The sequence below is a fragment of the Achroia grisella genome, unplaced genomic scaffold (genome assembly GCF_030625045.1).
Source record: "Achroia grisella isolate CSIRO2021 unplaced genomic scaffold, CSIRO_AGI_Agris_v1 utg841, whole genome shotgun sequence".
NCBI classification, from domain to species: Eukaryota; Metazoa; Arthropoda; class Insecta; order Lepidoptera; family Pyralidae; genus Achroia; species Achroia grisella.
The window spans coordinates 3,500,779-3,520,879 of record NW_026713039.1 but is presented as its reverse complement, the minus strand read 5'-3'; the positions used below and the strand labels follow the sequence as shown (position 1 = coordinate 3,520,879).

The 20,101-nt window shown below is 31.6% G+C and overlaps 1 protein-coding gene across 6 annotated transcripts in view; it reads right to left on the bottom strand.

Moving 5' to 3' along the window:
• Positions 1–19,299, bottom strand: part of LOC131852242 (homeotic protein distal-less-like) — a 114,677-nt gene extending 95,378 nt beyond the window's left edge. For all 6 annotated transcript variants that reach the window (XM_059202889.1, XM_059202892.1, XM_059202893.1 and 3 more), the window contains exon 1: positions 18,583–19,299. The gene's annotated coding sequence lies outside the window, so the exon portion shown is untranslated. The remainder of the gene's footprint in view (positions 1–18,582) is intronic.
• Between the last annotated feature and the right edge of the window lie 802 nt (positions 19,300–20,101).

The following is a 20,101-nucleotide window of genomic DNA, read 5'->3' as shown; positions in this document are numbered from 1 at the left end:
ACCTGTTAGCAATTATATTAATAATTATATTAGCGATAGATATACTTTGAAATGTAGTGTAATGAAAACTAAATTCATAAATTTACATATGTCATAATCTCGTACAATGATTATGATGACCTCTGTAACTCGTGCATGGCGTGAATACTAAAAATCTTGTAAAGAAGGTGCGATACGAGATTTTTGGAAAAGGCTTGTACTGGCAGCCCTGTTTGGGCATTAAAACAAATGATCCGAAGAAATATAAAGAAAAAAAATCACCCTTTTCGGCAAGCTCTTTGTGTTAATTACCGCATTTGCTATCTTTTTCCCACTTGTAAAACTATACGTAAGAGGTTCCTTGTCGCACGTTTTACTCTCCCGTCTCTCGCCGGCGCCTACAAAGGTCGGGTCAAATCGTTTTGTTTTTTTTAATGTTTGTTTGTTTGTGTGCGCGTTGATTGCTCATGTCGGTAATAATAATGTTTAGGGCCAACTAATTGGTGTAAATTTTTATTGAAAATTATTGCCCGTTACGATGTGTCATTTGTTCGGCTTGAGGAGTTAATTTTACGTGTGAATATGGTATAATTTATATTCTATAATCAGTAATAATTTAACAAGTGACTATTTATATATTATTTGTGTCATTACGTGTACCACCTACTCTTTCTCTCATATCTTTATATTCTACCCAAAGATTGTCTGGAAGAAGTTGTTTACCAATAAAACGGCCTTTTGTATTAGTTTATTTAAAATTTTAAAGTCAAATCAAAAATATCTTTATTCATGAAGGTTTATTACAGGCTTTTATGATTTCTATGTTCATTCATTCATAATTTAAGAGCTACGCTCTTGTCGGTGGAGCTCTTGCTACTTTCTGCGATCTTCCATCATGCTCTTTAATTATTGATACGACACGACTCCCATTTTGTCCTCAATTTGTTTGATGTAGATATGCCTTGGTCTGATTGATGAGCCTTAGCTATGATTTCTATGTATGGTGCATTTAATGCATAAAATTGTACAATTTGGCCAACTTAATACCATATGGCATTCTCTACAATTAGGTAAATTCTTACCTAATTGTTAGCTGATAGAGAAAGCGGTTACTGGGCTGTGGGGGGAAATTAACCCATTATTTTACCTAACATATATACCTATAAGTATTATATATTGTTATTATTATTTGTAATAATCGATAAGAGATGTTAGAAAAAAGTAAAAATATTGTTTATTCGTAATGGGAAACTTAAGGATTGGAAAATTACAAACTCGTTAATTATATTCATGTTTATACATAGGTAACATATAAGGTAGATTTGATATTAGACTCCTGCCACGATGGATTCAAATATGATCTGAAAATGTGGGTATATCTAGTATTGGGTTTACTATGACTTTGCGAATCAGAAACTCCTCTGACAAACCATCATACAATACAATACACTAGTGTAAGTAGTTTTTCTTGATTTAATTTTCATAGATTACCTTTTAGTAGGTCTGTCTGTCTTAAATACCCGACTTATTAAGAGATTTTTAACCAAATTACTGTCTTGATCATCTGGATAAATAACGGTCTAGTTCTCCACCGTGCATTTTTCCAGAAACTCTTTAACACGCATTATGTGGAATCACCCTCCGCAATGGTATTTTCGAACCGATACAATATTGAAACATTCAAGAAGAGAGCTTATTCCTTCTTAAAGCAACACCCCTGGTGTTGTGAGTGCTCAGGCGACAGTAATCACTTATCAGATAAATCGCAAGTTTGTCCTCTATGATATAAAAAAAAATCTATTGCATTCTTACAAGGGACAAAGACTAATATAATATGCCAACTTGGCCAGTCAACCATCACTGGCGCTGTCTTTAATGAGAACTTAATGGTATTTTATGGGGCTCCAATTATTTATGGAGTTTTTAATATGTTCCCATGGCTCCCTTCGATTTGCCTCAGTGGGCAGACGTGCGTCACAATGCTGGTTGGCGATCGTTAGGAAATGCAATAACATTCACTTGTAATCGCTACAAACTATAAATCTTTTATCAATACATTCTATATATTATTATTTGTATTAGTGGTCGCCCAGTGGTCGAAATTCGATCTTAATTAATCAGAATTATAAGTTTGAACATTATTAAGTTTTAATTGACAAAAACTTGCTTCACATATATACATTTTTTTTTGGTTTATTTATCCTTATAGGAAAGGTAAAGAGTCTAAGCCCATACAGCCGTTGTCTTCCGTATTATTGAATTATATATCCTCATTTTTGTTTATTAATTCATTACACTTTCTTCAGATATTCTCTACTGTAGAAATAATATATTCATAAATTTCTTAGTTTTTCAGTAAAGTCTGAATAGTGCGCGATATATTCAGATCCTTATAAATGCACATTAAATTGTTAATTAGAGCTAAACGTTGTAAATTAAATTTTTGACAATCTAAGAGTAGATGCAGTGTCTGTACTTCTCCAATTCAACAATAATTACACATTGGACTAGAAATCATTTTCATTCTGTTCATATATTCATTGAATCTTCCGTGTCCAATTAATAAGCGATTTAATATCGCTTTCAATCTTTAATATATAGATTACTGAACAGCACAGAAACAAACTCGATTCACTGAAATTACAGACTACAAGGGCCTGATACCTTAGTCCTCAGAATTGGCAACCCGTTAGACATACCATTGGCATCAAGTGACGATGTCCGTAGTGCTGTTCATGTAGGTATATAGGCGAACATTTGTCACGTAACATCAAGTGGGCAGTCTTATTGCTTATCCAGTTACATCAAAATATATCAATAAAAAAAACACGGGAACAAAATGTCAATTAATACCTTAAGATGACAGCTACAAATGTTAGTCTAGACCACAGACTACACAATACGAAGGGGAAATGGCGGGAAACTGGCTTGAATTGTTTTTGTGCCAGTAACAATTTCTCAATGTACGTATAAGTACTTACATATAGTTAGCAAATGGATGCAGTTTTGAGGGGCAACCAGTTAATATGGACTGATCTAATATATAAAGGTTGATATTGTAAAAAATGGCTTAGTTCCAATTAAAAATTGTACATGTCGGACAGCAAAAACTTATTACACTGTCAGTTTAATATTTTAGAGTTCGGTATAGAAATAATAAAACGTAACCAATTGTGAAATTATAATTAACAAACTATCTCTTTATAAATTCATCTACCTTTGATTTGTTTGTAATAAATAGAATTAATTTAATTTGTTAATACCAAACACACGAAAAGTTGTCGATCAATTACATAAAAGAAAAGAATAAAAACTGCGTTAGAGTTATAATGTGTGAGATGTCTATTCTTTAGAGCATAGACATCTCACACATTATTTAAACATAAACGTGTTTAACAATAAATAAAGATATACATATATATACATAATTTAATTATACAACAATGAACCTAAAATTAAAAACCTTAAAAAAGATAATATAACTAAAATATATTATTAAGGAGTCCCTTTAGGCAAGGTTAGGAAGATAGTGGCAGTGTTCCCCCTTTGAATTGTTAAATAATTTATTTTTCATTATTAATTTTTACAATGCTTAAGAATATTTTACGAACTGAGTAGACTGAGTAGACTTGACATATCACATGAGTCTGTAATAGACCTGACCTAAAAGTATATAGCCTATGGTTCCAAAGTTTACTTGTCTTATATAAAACCAACTCTCTCTCTCTCTCTCTATCTTTATAATATTAGTACGTATTGTAGAGATATACTCCGGAACCTTGACTATCAAAAGATAATCCCACTTAACAATTTCTTAATCCAAACCGAATAAGTTTTTTCTTGCCATTGCTCATACAATCCGATTTTCTAATAGACAGAATAAAAACGTACACATATATAGCTACCAGGTTTAATAATGCAATTAAAACGCTAATCCCATATTCCTATAAGTCTTTTTGCATTTACGTATCTTTTTTCTTTATCTTATTAAAATTATAAACACGGATATATATAATTTGTGAGTATGGTTTGTTACTCTTTCACGCAAAAACTACTAAATGAATTTTGTTGAGATTTTACAGTATATTTATCAGTTTATAGCCTATATGTTATTCTGATGTATAAACTACATATACATCAGAATGACATATAGGCTATAAATTTCACGCAAGTTATACCGCGGGCACAGCTAGTAGATTATATATGCCCTGAAAATATGATTAATTGAGTATCTCTAGAAATAATCAAACTTATATACCAAAAATATATATAACCAAAGTAAAATAAATAAACAACATAAAATTATGCTAAATCAACAACCAACAATTTTAGTCAGTAGGTACCTACTACTGACTAAAATAGTTTGGCTGTGTAACTAGTTCAACTGGTTCATCCATCACTATTTTTCAGCAAATACTAATCAATATTTTGGTGTTTATTACTGAAGTATCGCGCTCAAATTGTGTAATAAAAAAGTTTTGTGGTCACTTCTTCTTTCTTTTTCAGTGTCGCTAGGAAGAAAATAAATATTTTTATCAGAGACTGTAAAAAGACTTCTAGATACATCAGTCTCATCTATTTCCGCCGCCAAGCTGCTTGTTTTGTAAGCTGTATTTCGGTTGTAGGATACGATTATGTAGTGAAATTACAGGATAAGAAGCATGGTAACTTAGTACTCTGGAATGGCAATAAGTACTCATGTTTAGAAGCGACGGGTACTGCTTACCATAAGGTAACTTGATGATAAAGGTAGAAAATCTGACTAGCCTTTTTTGCAATCCCATTACATATAAAACGAAGTAAAACATAGGCGAAATTAAAAAAATACGAATGAAGTAGCAACATGCATCTAGTAAGTTGACCATCAGATGGGTTGTATGCTAGCTTGCCACCATCGTAGTATAAAAAAATAGAATAAAAAAACAATCGGATACACTTCCAAAGAACATTCTAGTACAAACGAAGTAGAGACGCGAAAACAAACAACGAAAAATCGTGTCAAACAAAGTTGCAGAATCACGATAGAGTCGGCAAAAGAAAAAACATGGAGTCGTGTTTTAATTATTGAAGACAATAAAACTTGAAGAATAATAATCAGGTGATCGCGTGCTGGAGTTTTTACGATCGAAAATAGTGAATTAGACATGGTTATAAGATATACGAATTTAATAGTACCGCTAGAAGCAGGTTTTGTGTTTTTTTTCACTCCGTTTGCTTGTAAATTGGTAAAACATGTATCCGAAATAATGTGTTTGGACAAAACGGTCGAATGAATTTGTGTGGTTTTGATGAACGTAGGCAATATCGGTACTTTTTAATTAAGTTTTATATATTTTTATTTGTTTATTATCTTCATTTTAATTTGAAAGTAGACAGATGTAAAGGGAGAGGATGTCGTGACGAAAAGATGTATAGACGGTGTCAAAGATTATATCGGTCGACAACGCGCAAGTGATATCTTTGATAATTAAGACGTCTATAGGTAACTGTTTACCATCAGATGGGCCGTATGCTTCATTGCTACATTCGTGGCATATAACCCAAACAATGAAATAAAGGCTTCATATCATCATTGCTTTGGATGATGATTTCCTTACTAGTTTCTCCCCGCGAATTCATCTATATGTTAATGATTGGCTTAGATAAAAAGTGCTATACATCATTTACATTTCTATCCACTATATTTGATAGATTTTAATAATTCTTATTAGAATTGATGTGTCTGACTTTTGTATTTGTGATGTAGTTAGAATTTTTAAATTGCCCAAAACAAAGCAGGAGCTGTACGAATTTAAGGGTTTTAAAGACCCTCATGGGTTGCCATTCAAGAGAACTAAGATATCTCTGTACCAAGTTATTTCACTATCTTATCTCACCCTTCCACTAAAACAGACAAACAGACTGAGATACCTACAAAGCTAATATTTTACAGTCATACCTCTATAAAATATTACACTATATTTAAAAAAGTATATATTCTGCTACTCATGACGTTATTTGTATAGTTTTACCCCGCGAACTCCATTCCGGCTCAGAATTAAAGGACTATTGAAGTTTAGTTACGCAGAGAATTTCTGAACGCCCCCTGTTTGACATTTATTATGGGAAAATAAAATTGTTGTTATTACTATTCTCTATGCAATTTCTTCATATTTTAAAATTAGCCAAATTGGTTCAGCCATTCTCGAGTTTTAGCGAGACTAACGAATAGTAATTCATTTTATATATATAGATTCCATATCAAGAATCAATCTACCTATACCTATATGGAACCATCCTAGAAAAACAAAGAAATTTGCTTGTCAGGTGAAATAAATAAGAGGTATATATTGACGATTTGGTTTAAAATCCTTCTTATCCTTATTGAATAACCTCTTATCCTGTAATTTTAAGACTGTACAATACGTCTCTGATCAGCCGTCAGCATTGTACATCGCTCTGCATCCATATAACTCCCACAAACACCATTTTCCCTTCAGTACACCCAAATACACACAAGCTAGCATCAGAATATCCTAAGATCGAACTAGAGTTTGTAAAGAACTAAGTTGTTTACTCGACATGCAATCGGTTCAAGGCGATATTATGCGTCACACAGCGCTACAGTAGAATGTAACGTTTTCTATAGTTATCTATATTGTAAGCACGTGACTCTGTCTACATAATTATTGATAATAATCGAATCAACGAATAATCGAATTTAAAGTCCAGTAGGGTTAATAAAACTTTACTTGTCTCTGTCACTTCGAATAGCAAACCTCTTCTAGCGATTTTAAAAATAAAGATGTTTAAAGCATATCCTTTTATTCAATTCCATAAAATTATTCATAAAAATCTCTGAAAAATAAAAATTGTAAACCGGAGCGTTTAATTTTTAATTTTACTAACATAGAAAACGATAACTATCAATTTAATTTGAAAATGGAATCCTACTAAGACATAGACAAAATCACAGATTTAAAAAAAAGTACGTCTGCTGTAGGTGTACCTATTATTTGTGTATTGACTTCTTGAGGACCATAGTGTTTTGCTTTAGTACCTATTTCATATCAGTGTTATCACCAACATTAAAGTTATAATTTTTAATGACTGACTTTATCTCAAAGTAGTCTATTGATGCTAAACTCCACGACTATATTAAATAGGTACTCAGTATGGGCAATGCCTGTCGCCTGTCCAAATTGGACTAATTTTAAAACAACAACAATTAAATAGGTATTATAATTATTTATTAGTATAAGACTAATAAATAATTAAAGACCATTGCAAATTTTCCATGACGCTTATTTTATTGAGGTAGATACATACTTAATTTATTCGATAATCGTCAAATGAAATGTCGTTTCGTGGAAACGGACTAGTTGATATCAATGAGTAAATGCAGAAAATCGGTAAACACTCCACCGTGTCGCGTGCTGTCATTCGGCCATTTTGAATTACTATTGACAGTTGCATAATGGCGGTCCGATTAAGGTAAATTGCCGCCAAAAATATTAAGTGCCAATTATTGAGTATTTTATGTTAGACACTTATTTCGAGGTTTAGTAATGTTACAATATATTACAAAGTATATTATAATTTAAGTAAGTAAGTACTGGTTACCCATATATTGTACATTTTCTAATAGTGATAATATAAATTTTACACTTTGTGCTTGCTGTTACATTTTGCACTTACCTAATAAGTAAGTAGGTAGGTTGTTTTTTAAATTTTTAGATTTTACTTAATACCAGTCACAGATTTCATAAAGGCAATGGACGACGTTTTTTTTAAATTTAAAGTAATCTAATTATATATTCTGCACACAATATAGCAAATACCTACATAATTCATCATTTTAAAAACTTCGAAAGTAGTAGATTCATCCTTGTCTCTTAAAAAAATATAAATACATAAAAAAACCCTCTCACAGATATTTTGTTTTATTATTCTACCGGCATATATAGAATGCAGAATCGATTAGAAACTATTATTACTGTTTTATTAGAATATTTCTAGTTACAATATTTTATTGTTTAAACAAATGTGGTTAGAAATATAATTGTTCCTTTAAAACGGTTCAAATAACTACTTAACTATACAATTATACACAAATTAGTAGAAAGGGTAATCATTAACAACTGTAGAATGCCACTAAATCATCACATAACACCTTACGTGAAATAAAAATTCCATTTACTGTCAATACACTTGTTAAACGACAATCCATAGACTAATTTGTCCCTGATCGGACTTTACAGATCGCTTACCATACATATGTATTTATAATTAACTCGAACCTTTTTATATACCATGTTACACGCATACCTATTAAGTACTAGAAATGCAGCTGTCGTGTGCAATAAAAATTAAAACTATGGCTACATTGTCTATGGTAATTTTATATGCTACTTTACTCTATGATCTTTTCCGTCGACATAATGACAATTACAGTTGGAGATTCCTCAGTTAAATGGACATTCGGAGTCTTGTAATTACCTATTTAGGTATATTGATCTGTTTTTATTTTATTTTTTAACTATTTCATAGTATGTATGTACGCATTACCACTTTGGTAGTTCTAGGCATTTACAAACTATTTATATATAGGTATATATTATATAGAGCTTATAACCACATGAACAAAGTTATAGTCAGACGTTAGTATACGATGTATAAAAATATTTCTGATACATTTACTAAAACGATAATTAAATCAACATTTTTACTTTCGTAAATCGAATTAAATGAAATCGATTTCGTAGCAAGTCGACTATAACCGTAACTAAATCGTTACTCTATGTATCTACTATTATGGTCAAAGAAAAATAAATTGTAGGTAAACCATAGATGAAAAACCTTTTTATTGCGAAAAGAATTATTAATATCATTTAACATAATAAACAGAAAAAATATCGTAATAGTTTTATAGTCGTTTACAAAACTGATTTTACTAGAGTATTTTGTAGAAGATGTGCTCGCGGTTTCGTCTGCATGAAATTTATAAACTATGTGTTATTCTTATATATAATCTAGGTATATTATTGTGAACTTTCATTCAAATCTATTAAGTAGTTTTTGCGTAAAAGAATAACAAACATCCATCCATACTCACAAACTTCTGCGTTCAAAATATTAGTAAGAAGTAAGACAAAAGTAGAAAATTAGTTTACTGCTCGCCGCCACAAATGATGGCGTGAATATATGTCTTATCGTTAGATCTTATCAACACAATCGTCAACCGTAAGTTCGCATTATTTATTTACGACACAATGAAAAGATACCAATCAGTATACTCGGACAAGTAATGTAGCAATTAAAATTCTGTTATTACTGTTGATTGCCAACTCACTACAATTCCTTTAGTTTTCCTTTATAACTTTATCTGCACTTTCATGAACCTGTATTACTGTAGAAAAAAAATAAAACTCACATAATTAAAAAAAAATTTTTTTGTTCTTTTTTTCAAATTTCTCATTTGATCACCAAATTTCTTGTTTTAAATTTCGAACAATAACATGTAACGATACCTAACTTTAAGGAATAGGAAGAATAACACAAGGTTTTTTGTACTTTTTGATTGTAATGATTTAGAAGTCTTCTTTTAAAACATTTATATTCATATATTCATTGTCTTTGCTCCGTGTTTTCTTTTCGTATGAATAGCTATCATTTACGTCTAAGGTTTGCACCGGACGGCTCTGTGTGATATGTCCAGAGTTAGTTATTATTATTTTTTTCTGTCTATAAAACAAGAATTTACATTATTTTCTGTTGATGTTAGTTTATACACACATAATATATTTGACTCATAGACCTAACTCGTTGTTGGACATACAACTAGTGATTGCATAATTCACGGCGACTGTACCGGCTGGCGTGAGTAGATTCGCGTGAGATAGCTGAATAGACAGACCGACAAAAAACGTGTTTCTTCATAGCTAGCTCTGAGTTAGCTGATTCGTGTCGCCCGTCGAGGTTTTCAGTTGCGTAATGTTGAAACTTGAGGGAAATTTGCAACGAAATTTGGGCGCCATTGTGATTGAGAGATTGAGAGGTTGAGAATGATTACACTACCTACTACAAGAGAGCCAATTTTTATTTATGTAATTCGTATTGAAAATTGTTAGAAAGATCGTAAGCAATAAACAAAGAAAGAGCTTGGCTTGGCTTGAAAAATTTAGAGTTTTATTTTTATTTTATTTTATTTTATTTATTTATATTTTAAGATACAAAATCTCTAACTTTTTCCAGCCATTATTATCAATAAAAAACAAGCTGATGGCCAATATGTTAACAATACTATAGATATCACGTTATCATATGACGCCCATGATACCACTCGTGCATGAGGACTGAGTTGTCATGCCTCTCATCATCCTAAACTGAAACACAACTTACTTTTCACTTAGGTATATATTTGCATGGATCTTTAGTTCATGGTTTTAGATTCATTTTTCATGTTAAAGAAGTCTATTAGTACTAAATAAATAAATAAAAAATTCTCGAATTTGACATTTACTGTATTTATTAAATACGTAAGCCTACCTTATCTGTCGACTTATCTCTATTTATTATAATAGCCTTTAAAATATCATTAAATGATTGCCATTTTAAAAGTTCATTTAAAAAACTAGAAGTTAATTCCTTTGCCTTCTTTTGTTTTTAAGGACAAATATAATTTCTCATTGCCGGGGATTAATATTAATTTATGGTTATGAAAAGCTGATGTTTGTATAATAAATTTAATGTTCGAATACAGTTTTTACGAGTACCTAAAAAGTGATAATGGAATAGACACATTATTTAACACTAACTGTACATACGGTTTCATTCGCGTGAAGTTTATAGCCTATGTGTTATTCTGATGTATAACCTATATTGCTGTAAAGTTTCAATAAAATCAGTTCTCTTTGATTTATGCATCTATACTTACAAACTTTCGGATTTATAATTTTAGTAACAAGTGAGTAAAAATAAACAAAACATGTGGGGTAACCTTATATCAATAGTTTTTGCGTGAAAGAGTAACAAACATCCATCAATCTATACTCACAAAGTTTCGTGTTTATAATATTAGTAAGAAGCGAGTGAAAATAGGCAATTATAAAAAAGTGGGGTAAAGGGAGAAGAATACTAAACATTATATTCCGCATGTTTTGACTAACCAATCGATTTCTAAACACAACACTAGTACGTCATGTCCATTGACAAAATAACGGATCAATTTAGTATCTGTGCCGCCTGTTTGTTCCCGCCGTTTTGACGCGCCTAAAGGAGACATCAAGTGGCAATCATTTACAATAGATACACATCTCCCACGTCAGTCATTGTCATTCAATATCAGCCAATAAATATTGTCATTTCACTTGTCGACTAGATGTAGACGATAATGTTTTCTATTTTTGAAATGTTCATAGTTTTTTTTTTTCGATGTAACTAACAATATGTCAGGGCGATTAAGCCTATTTTACTTATGTAATATTGCTGTTGGACTTCAAATTGTCATCATATATAGAATAGTAAGTGTTTATTTAGAAATTAGTAATTTTGGGGTTTTTCTTTTAGTAATATATAAAATGAAATTTATTAAAAATTCCTTTTATGGATGATAATGGAATGGTGAATCCGCCTGCGCTAACCTTTTATTATTTTATTAAATTACAACTACATTAATTAAAAGAGAAACACGCCAGTTTAGTACTCCATCTTGTGATGAGACAGTTTTCCTAATAAACGGTAGATTAAAAAAATAAGTAATGCCAATTCAAAAGTGCTTAAATGTAAGTTTATTTGAATAAAGAATTTTCTATTTTATATCTAAAATAATCTTATATCTATAAGGGACTGAAATGAGGTATGAAAGTTTGTACAGACAATGTCGCGGGTGAGAGTTAGTAACAAGTAAATATATACCCTACAATAACGGGCAGCTAAGCAAGTTATCGACAAAAACAACTATTATAACTCACTTATATTATTAACGATATAAAGGGTCACACGGCGACTTTAATCATTAATTTAATGGAATCAACCCCTTGACAAATTTCATGTTTTACTTTTCAAATAAACTTTGTTTAGGACGTATTAAGCGAGTTACTGTCAACGGTCAAGATTTAGTTTTTTTAAGTTGTGTTTCAAACGATTAATGATATAAAGTAGTGAAATTACAGTGTACGGAGGCATGAGATCCTAGTCTTCCTGAAGTGCAAGTTTTGAGTATATATATTACGGGAGATACGTGATAAGGTTTTTTTTTATAGCACAGGGGATGAACGAGCTTGCGGCTAACCTGGTGGTAAATGATTACAGCTGCCCCTGGTAGAGCACTCGCAATAACAGGGGAATTGCATGTGTGTTGCTAGTCTTAAGAATGAATAAGCTCGTTTCTTGAAGGTTTCAATTTTATTCACACTCTCATTTCTCATATCTCTCTCTCTCTCTCTCTCTGAAAGCTCTCAAAAGTCTCATTACAAAAAGAACAAGCGAGAAACTTTGTGTTACTCTTTTAAATATTTTTATTAACTTTACATTTTTAAGTTGAAATATGACCACATACTACCATGGGCTAACTGACCTGACTTCATGCTCGTTTTATTATCCTCCACTGGTCCCGCCAGAGCATAGCGTTAGCGCAGGCGGTTGTATCTTCCATTATCAACCATAAAAAGAACCTCAGATTGAGTTTGTCTATAGTCTAGAATATGGTAGAAAAAGAAATCCTGATTTCAATATGGTTTCAGCTACCATACTTTTATTTCAAACCATGTATTCTCTATCCCTTTGTGTTCAGCGACTTACATGAAAGAAGACCTGAAAGCGACAGATTGTGCCGTTGTAGTTCCCAATTTCTGGTCAAATCATATTTTAGTCTACCATCATGTGCTTCCTTATCCTATTTAATTGTGGTTGTCGTAATATGTTCTTCTCTTTCATTCATCCCTGTTCGCAGATCATCTCGATTTTTACTCAATTTCTTGCCATTTTCTCTTCTATTCATCCCTGTTCACAATCTCGTTATTTACCCCCTTTCTTGCCATATCTTTAAATCACACGATACAGACTTTCATGTCTAGTGTGTGATTCATCATAATGTAAAACTATTTTATTGGCTAATAAATATTATTATTATCGTATCTTTCACAGTCCATTCATCTCTTTTTCGGCCTTCCTCTTATAACAATATGTAACACCTTTAAAATTTAACACAAAAAAGCTACCACCAAAGTAAACGTGACCAAAACGATAGTAATCACTTAATTATAAATGCTATCTATAAAGTTACAAGTACCCACACTATCTCCAAAAATACAACGTCGATGAATATTGAAACGTATCAGTTCCGTGTACCCACTGAACGTTATGAATCTTTAATTTGTATTGATTTGTGTACTATTACTACAGTTTTAGTCGAAATACTACGTTTTATGAACTAATTGGTGTCATAACGATCATGATTACTTGTATAAATATTTAATTTACTTGTAATAAAAGAGACTTAAACTGCAACTATGTAGTATCCCATTAAAATATAAAGTTGTATCAAAGAAAGGCTAACAAAATATATTAAGCAGGTAGGTACTGCCATTTAATTTGAATAATGATGTATAGATTGCCAAAAGAAATAGCCGATTTATCAATTTTGAAATTTAGTAGAACTTTAAGCCATCTTTTGAAAATAATCAATTTTATATCATTCATGAATATATGTCAAAGTCAAATATAAAATTATCTTAATGTTAATATTTACTATTTTACAAGCTAAATGACCTGTTTTACATGGCAAATAAATAAATCTGAAATCTAAAAGTTTTCTTATTTCCAAAGTAAAAGGCAGTATGTTTGTTTATTAAAATGTGGTAATTTCGTTCCAATCAAATCAAATAAAATTTATTTGAGATAAACATAAGCTCAATTTGGTTGTCATTGTAGAATATAATGATTTAGAGTTTCGTTGATTTTGAGTAACTACTATTTTATAACAATTTTGCTAGTATTGAGTCTATTTTGAAATATTTAGTCATTTTAATATCCATCAATAATTTTTCAATATCATACTCGGTTTTTCAAACGACTTCAAGAAAGGAAGACGTTTTCAATTAAACAAAATTTTATGGTTTTAGGTTTTTTCTAGATACATCGATTTTTAATTGAAAGCTGATGCTGAACGTGTAGTCTTATACAAATTTGATCAAAATCTGACCAGTAGTTTTTGAGTTATCATCGATTCATATCGATTTATTCGTGGTGTCGAATTTCTCGCTCTGTGGTATTGAGACTTAAAAATAAATAAAAAAAGTAAGTTGTAACTCAATATATCAAGCCCGCGTCACTTATAACGAAATATGTTTTATATTAAACTGTGTAACCACGATTTTTAGAATAATATTGCAACACTGCTCGTGATTGGATAGATTCAATTTTGTTTAGGTTCTCATTATAAAATACCGACTCTTGAAACGCAGTTCTTATTTACTCTGTGTACAATATTTTAAACTGACTATATATTTTTTAAGAATATCGATGTAATATAGGCAAAGATCGCATGACCATAATGCCTATTAGTATTTCCACAAAGCTTTTAATACCCATATAGTAGAGGCCCGCTTCAAACCGCTCTAGGCTGTGTTCGAATTCCATGGTCTGGCATTGAGCTCAAGTGAACGCGACTCTATTACATCGTAAATGTAACAATAATAAAATTAATTTTATCCGTAATAAAGCGAATAATTTGTTTTACTACCTACATGGTTAGCGGTGAATACTATATATATAAAATAAGTATAACGGCAGAGGAATACCGAAAAAAGATGGATGGACTATGTGAAAGATGATATTATAAGAAAGGCAGTAAATAACGAGATGACTTACGCCGATCACAAATTAATGAAATAAGGAAGAAGCATATGATGATGACGGTGAATACGTTACTATGGCTTTCAAGATTCGATTCTTAGTTATGTTAATATAATTAAACTTTTATTTCAGTAAATGGATTAGCGAAAACAAATAAAAGTCGATCTTACGGAAAGAAGTTACTATTACCAATGTAAAATGAATAGAACCACGGATATCATCATGAGACCCTCATGCGTTATCATTCCGGAAGACTTAATTGTCATGTCTCCGTACCCAGGAATTTCTCTGCCATATCTCATATTTCAACCGAAACACAGCTTACAGAGCAAGTATAGCGGATGAAATAGGTGAGTCAGAGATGCCCACGCAGACGAGTTGTTCTAATGTTCATGCTATGATTTCTCACATACCTACCTAATATTGTATTTTAGATTATCAAATTCTATGTTTCACTTTGTCTATGACAATTTTTATATTTTTATCACCCGACGCGCAATTTCCTCTGCATCACATTTTGGCCATATAACTATAGCCATGTGTTCTTTGCCTATATAAACTGAATATTGTTAGAAAAGAAAAAAATATTCTTTATTCAAATAAATTAATTTAAGCATTTTTGAATAGTCAAAGTTATTTTTTTTAATATACCGCTCATTCGGAAAGCTGTGTCATCACAAGAAGAACGTGCAAGAAATTCGCGTGTCGCTTAACAAAAACTATATTGTTAGTTTAAAATATCCTACTGGTCGTATCGTAAAGGTATAAAGTCCATAACTATTATTAGTTAAAATAGCTATCCAACACTATAAGGATTATTTTATTTGACATTTGGAGTTATTTTAACATCAGCGCATATAACCAACCAAAATATTCAGTTTTATATACATATATACTAATTACCCGTCCCGGCTTCGCACGGGTGTACATGCTTTATACATATAAACCTTCCTCTTGAATAACTCTATCTATAGCTACAAACTGGATTGAATTCGTTGCGTAGTTTAAAAGATATAAGTAAAAAGACAACGGAAGCCACTTCATTTTAAATTATACAATGTAAACATACATTTTTATATTAAAGAGGATGAACCCCAGAGGAATTGCAGTGCGTTGCTGGCCATTTAAGAAGGAATAAGCTCGTCTCTTGAAGGTTTCAATATCATTTTGGTTCGGTAATATTTAGATAGCTATTTAGAGTGTATAAATTTTAATTTAATAGCAGTTGTAGAGATAGTTTTGATCTTATTTTATCAGTATTCTAGTTGTCTCTTGTTATATGTTTGAGGGTTTCATGTAGGATTTCATGTAGGTTATAATTTAAAAAATATATACCTATAGATAACAGCTTATCAATCTGGAATCATGTCACATTTCAAAGATGAAAATAATATCACAAATTGGTATAGTGCTTTCACTGTTTTTTTATACTACGATGGTGGCAAACAAGCATACGACCCAACTGATGGTAAAATCCCTTCCTCATAATAATATCCGCTCTCTGTATATTAGTATGTACTATAGATTAATTTATTTAAATAGAAGTAAATGAAATAGGTAACTAATTTTATTAGGGAGTTTAAAATAAACCTGTTTATTTAATAAGTGATTATAATAAAAGTTTACAATATCTAAATAAAAATCAAATGAAATCATTTATACATGTAGGATATGCCTTTTTTATGAACATTTGATTACGATCGTAAAGTTTTTTGTATCACATTTTTCCCTACCGTCCATTTAAGATTCAAAGATTCAATTCAGAATAACTGACAATAAACTCAACTGAATTTCTTTTTTTTTATTATTAGGTTATCAGTACGATGTTTTAGTCACTTATACAAGTCCAGGTTTTGGTATTCATATTTTGTAATATTAATTAAAACGGCCCAGTTAAATGAAGGATGTGGGTAAGGATTAAGGGCGTTGGCACTTGGTTACTTAAATTTGTAATACCTAATAATAATCTCATAGATTTAGCATACTTTCATACTCAATGTTGATTTATTACTTAAGTTTATAAAGTATTGACGGTCTCGGTGGTTTAGGGATTAGCATATCACTGTAGCGAGTTTGATTCTTCACACTTGTCATAACATTATTTTATTACACGTTATTCTCATTAGTTCCCATATAAAGATATAGGGTCAAGCAATACCAATGTATATAATTTAAAATTATTGAACAATTCATTAAGTATATCCATTACTCGTAATTTATTTATTTTAAAATATTTTTTTATATATTTTCATATTTTATTTCAAACACAGGGCAATTACAACTACTTACGTTTTATAAGAATTGGGACCGGCCTTAAGAAAATTGGATCTATGTAACAACCTGTATTCGTTCTTAAAAAGGTGAGCTTGCATAATTAACACTAAAAGGTTGGGTTGTAATTTAGACTGGTTTGTATTTACAGATAAAAAACTCAAATTGAATCTGTGCAAACAATTTCTTGCAAATATTAGTGCACTAGCACGAATATTAGCATCTAATAATAGTGGTATCATCGATTCATACAAAATTATTTTATTTGGCTGAAAGAGAATTTCCAGGGCCTTAAAACTACTTATTAAAAAAAATGAAATTAATTCGTTCCTAGTGACAAGTCTTCTACAAAGTAGATATTGAAATAATTTTGAACTAACGTAGGTACTGGCAGCTTACATTTTTGTTTTATTAAATATTTTTTTAAACTTTGTTCCAATATTGAACTGGTCATTTGCACCAATTCTAATTGGAATATAAGGAAATCTAAAAATGCCGCTTTACACTACTGATAGAATAGTAGATTTGAAGTACCTAATTCGCTTAAAACTATAGTTTTTAATACTACTTTTACATTATGAGAGGCCTATTGCAATCGGGGCATTATAAAAAGCAAATCGTCCTATATTTGATTTTTGTGAATAGTTATTATAACGCGAAGTAAATTTATTATTAGATCAATTAGAATTGTTCTATATTAAAAATTATTTCTTTTTCCAGTAGGTCTCTTAGTTAGTATAGATTGAGATAGACTTTGAAGGTAGTCGTGTCTGTGGATAACATAGTAATTATGTCTCACCGTATTAATACTATATCTCACATCTTTCAAACATCAAACAGATTAGGTACTTAGTGAGAAGTTTAGTAAAGCAGTGAAATTACAAAGTACGAGCCATGACTTAGTCTTCCAGAATGGTAATTCATGCGTTCGTTGTGGCGAACGTGATGTCCATAATAGGTACTGTTTGTGCAGATTTATAGGGCACGGTTACCACTTACCATCAGGTGGTCCAACAGCCTATTAGCCAAGTTCTAGACTATTCTGTTATAGGGTCAGGCTTTGGTATTGTCAATAGTATATAAAAAAATTAACTTAGTACATACAAAAATTAACTTATATGAATTATCTAATGTGGTCTTTGAATAGGTAAGGTTAGAGTTAAAGTTAACTAACTAATAATGAACCAACTTTGTATTGTATTTTGAATAGATATGTGCTTAGTTTTTTAGTTGGTAGAGTCTGACAATTAGTCACTTACTAAAAAATATTTTTCCCCTATATAACGTAAGATTTATGAATACAGAATTAAAAAAATAAGTAGAGCCATAAGTAGGTACTACAGAGACTTAACTCCTTTTTTGTATTTTTTTACTCCACTCGTAAATTTCTTTTATAAACCAAAATTAAATCTTCAAGACAATAAATTAAACAGATAATTTACGAATAGTATACCTAAGACAAGTAATAAAAAGTAATTTAAAGAGTAGAGTACTTACGGTTTAGTGCAAGTCAAGCGATCAAACACAGCATCACTTTGTCACAAATATTTTTTAGAACACAATAAATAGTCACAGCACTTTTAGTCTTGTAAACGCACTCTTCTGCCGCAATCACAGTCGTGGAAAATTAAAAAACTTGTGTTCGATTTTTTAAATATTTTTTTAAAACGTACTTTTTCGGTTGATATCTTTTAAAATCTTATTGGCTTGTTAAATAAATGTATTAATTAGCACTAGTGACGTAGCGCAATCGAAATTATTGTTGCTGGCAATTAGAAAGAACGGGACAGGAATATAATTGCCGATCAATTAACGAACCATGCATTACGATTCACAATTACAGAGCACGTGGATCATTTTTCGATTTTACTTTTGCCTTTCCGTCACGTATCGCGATTTTGGCCGCGTTCAATATATTTTTCGTCACGTAACCGATGTCATTTTCGTCACTCCCGGTTTACGTGTCTAATCTATTGTCATATACGATAACCACTAAGTTTAACGGGCAATCGAATCACACACGATCACTGCACACTAAACACGGCTGATAACAGTCATCAAGTTTCGAAAAAACCGAATCGTCACTGGTCGAGAGTGAAAAAAAACAGCGCACGAACGCACACAAGCACAAAATTCTGTCCAATTAAAGATAATGTTTGTGGATATTTTAATAGCGTTCCCCTCCGTCGAAACTCGACACAACCAACTCCCGTAGAATTTAAACACTTAATGATCGGTTGGGGGAAATTGTCCGAGAAACGAACGGCCCAGCGTATCGCCCTCTCTTTCTATTTAGTACGGATCTATGCCACTTGTATGGGAGTTGTGGCGCTAGTGTGCGCCAATGGGCGTTACAGATTTAAAGGTGGAATGATTTAGGGGCGGAGCTTCCAGCTGATTGGTTAGCGTTTGTGGCGCGATTTTTTTCGTGTGTACGTGAGGAGAGCGCGGGTTGGCACTGAAGCATCGATCGCCGGCGCCAGGGTAACCATTATATGTTTTTTATGGGTATTTTTTGGCGGTGCTCTCTTCTGTAGTAACCTGTTATAAGAAGCCACGCCCAGCTGGCTTAGTACGTGCCAGAAGACGGGCAGAGGCTATCAATCCAGACCCAGGCCGTAGGCTTTTCGAGTTTTTTTTTATCGGAGTGCGTTCTTTTTTTAAATTTCTCGTGACGGTAACTTTGATTTGTGTGTGGTGTCAGTTACGCGGTATCAAGTTCCAACAAAGGAAAGGTCGTCGAACTCATATATTGTCACCGTGTTTTTATACAAGCTACGTTTGACCTGTTGATGTGTTTGTACAGTCAGGTGCAAAGATTTCTTAGTGCGATAACAAAATTCAATTTTATGTACCTACTATATAAGGGATATATTTTATAATGAAATTTATTCAAGTAACAAATTGTGTGACATCTGCACCTGTAGCCACTATGTAGAGCGACGTGACTCTACCCCGACTTACGGTAGTGAGTTCAAATCTAGCCGACACAAAAAAATACTGTTAATTTATATTT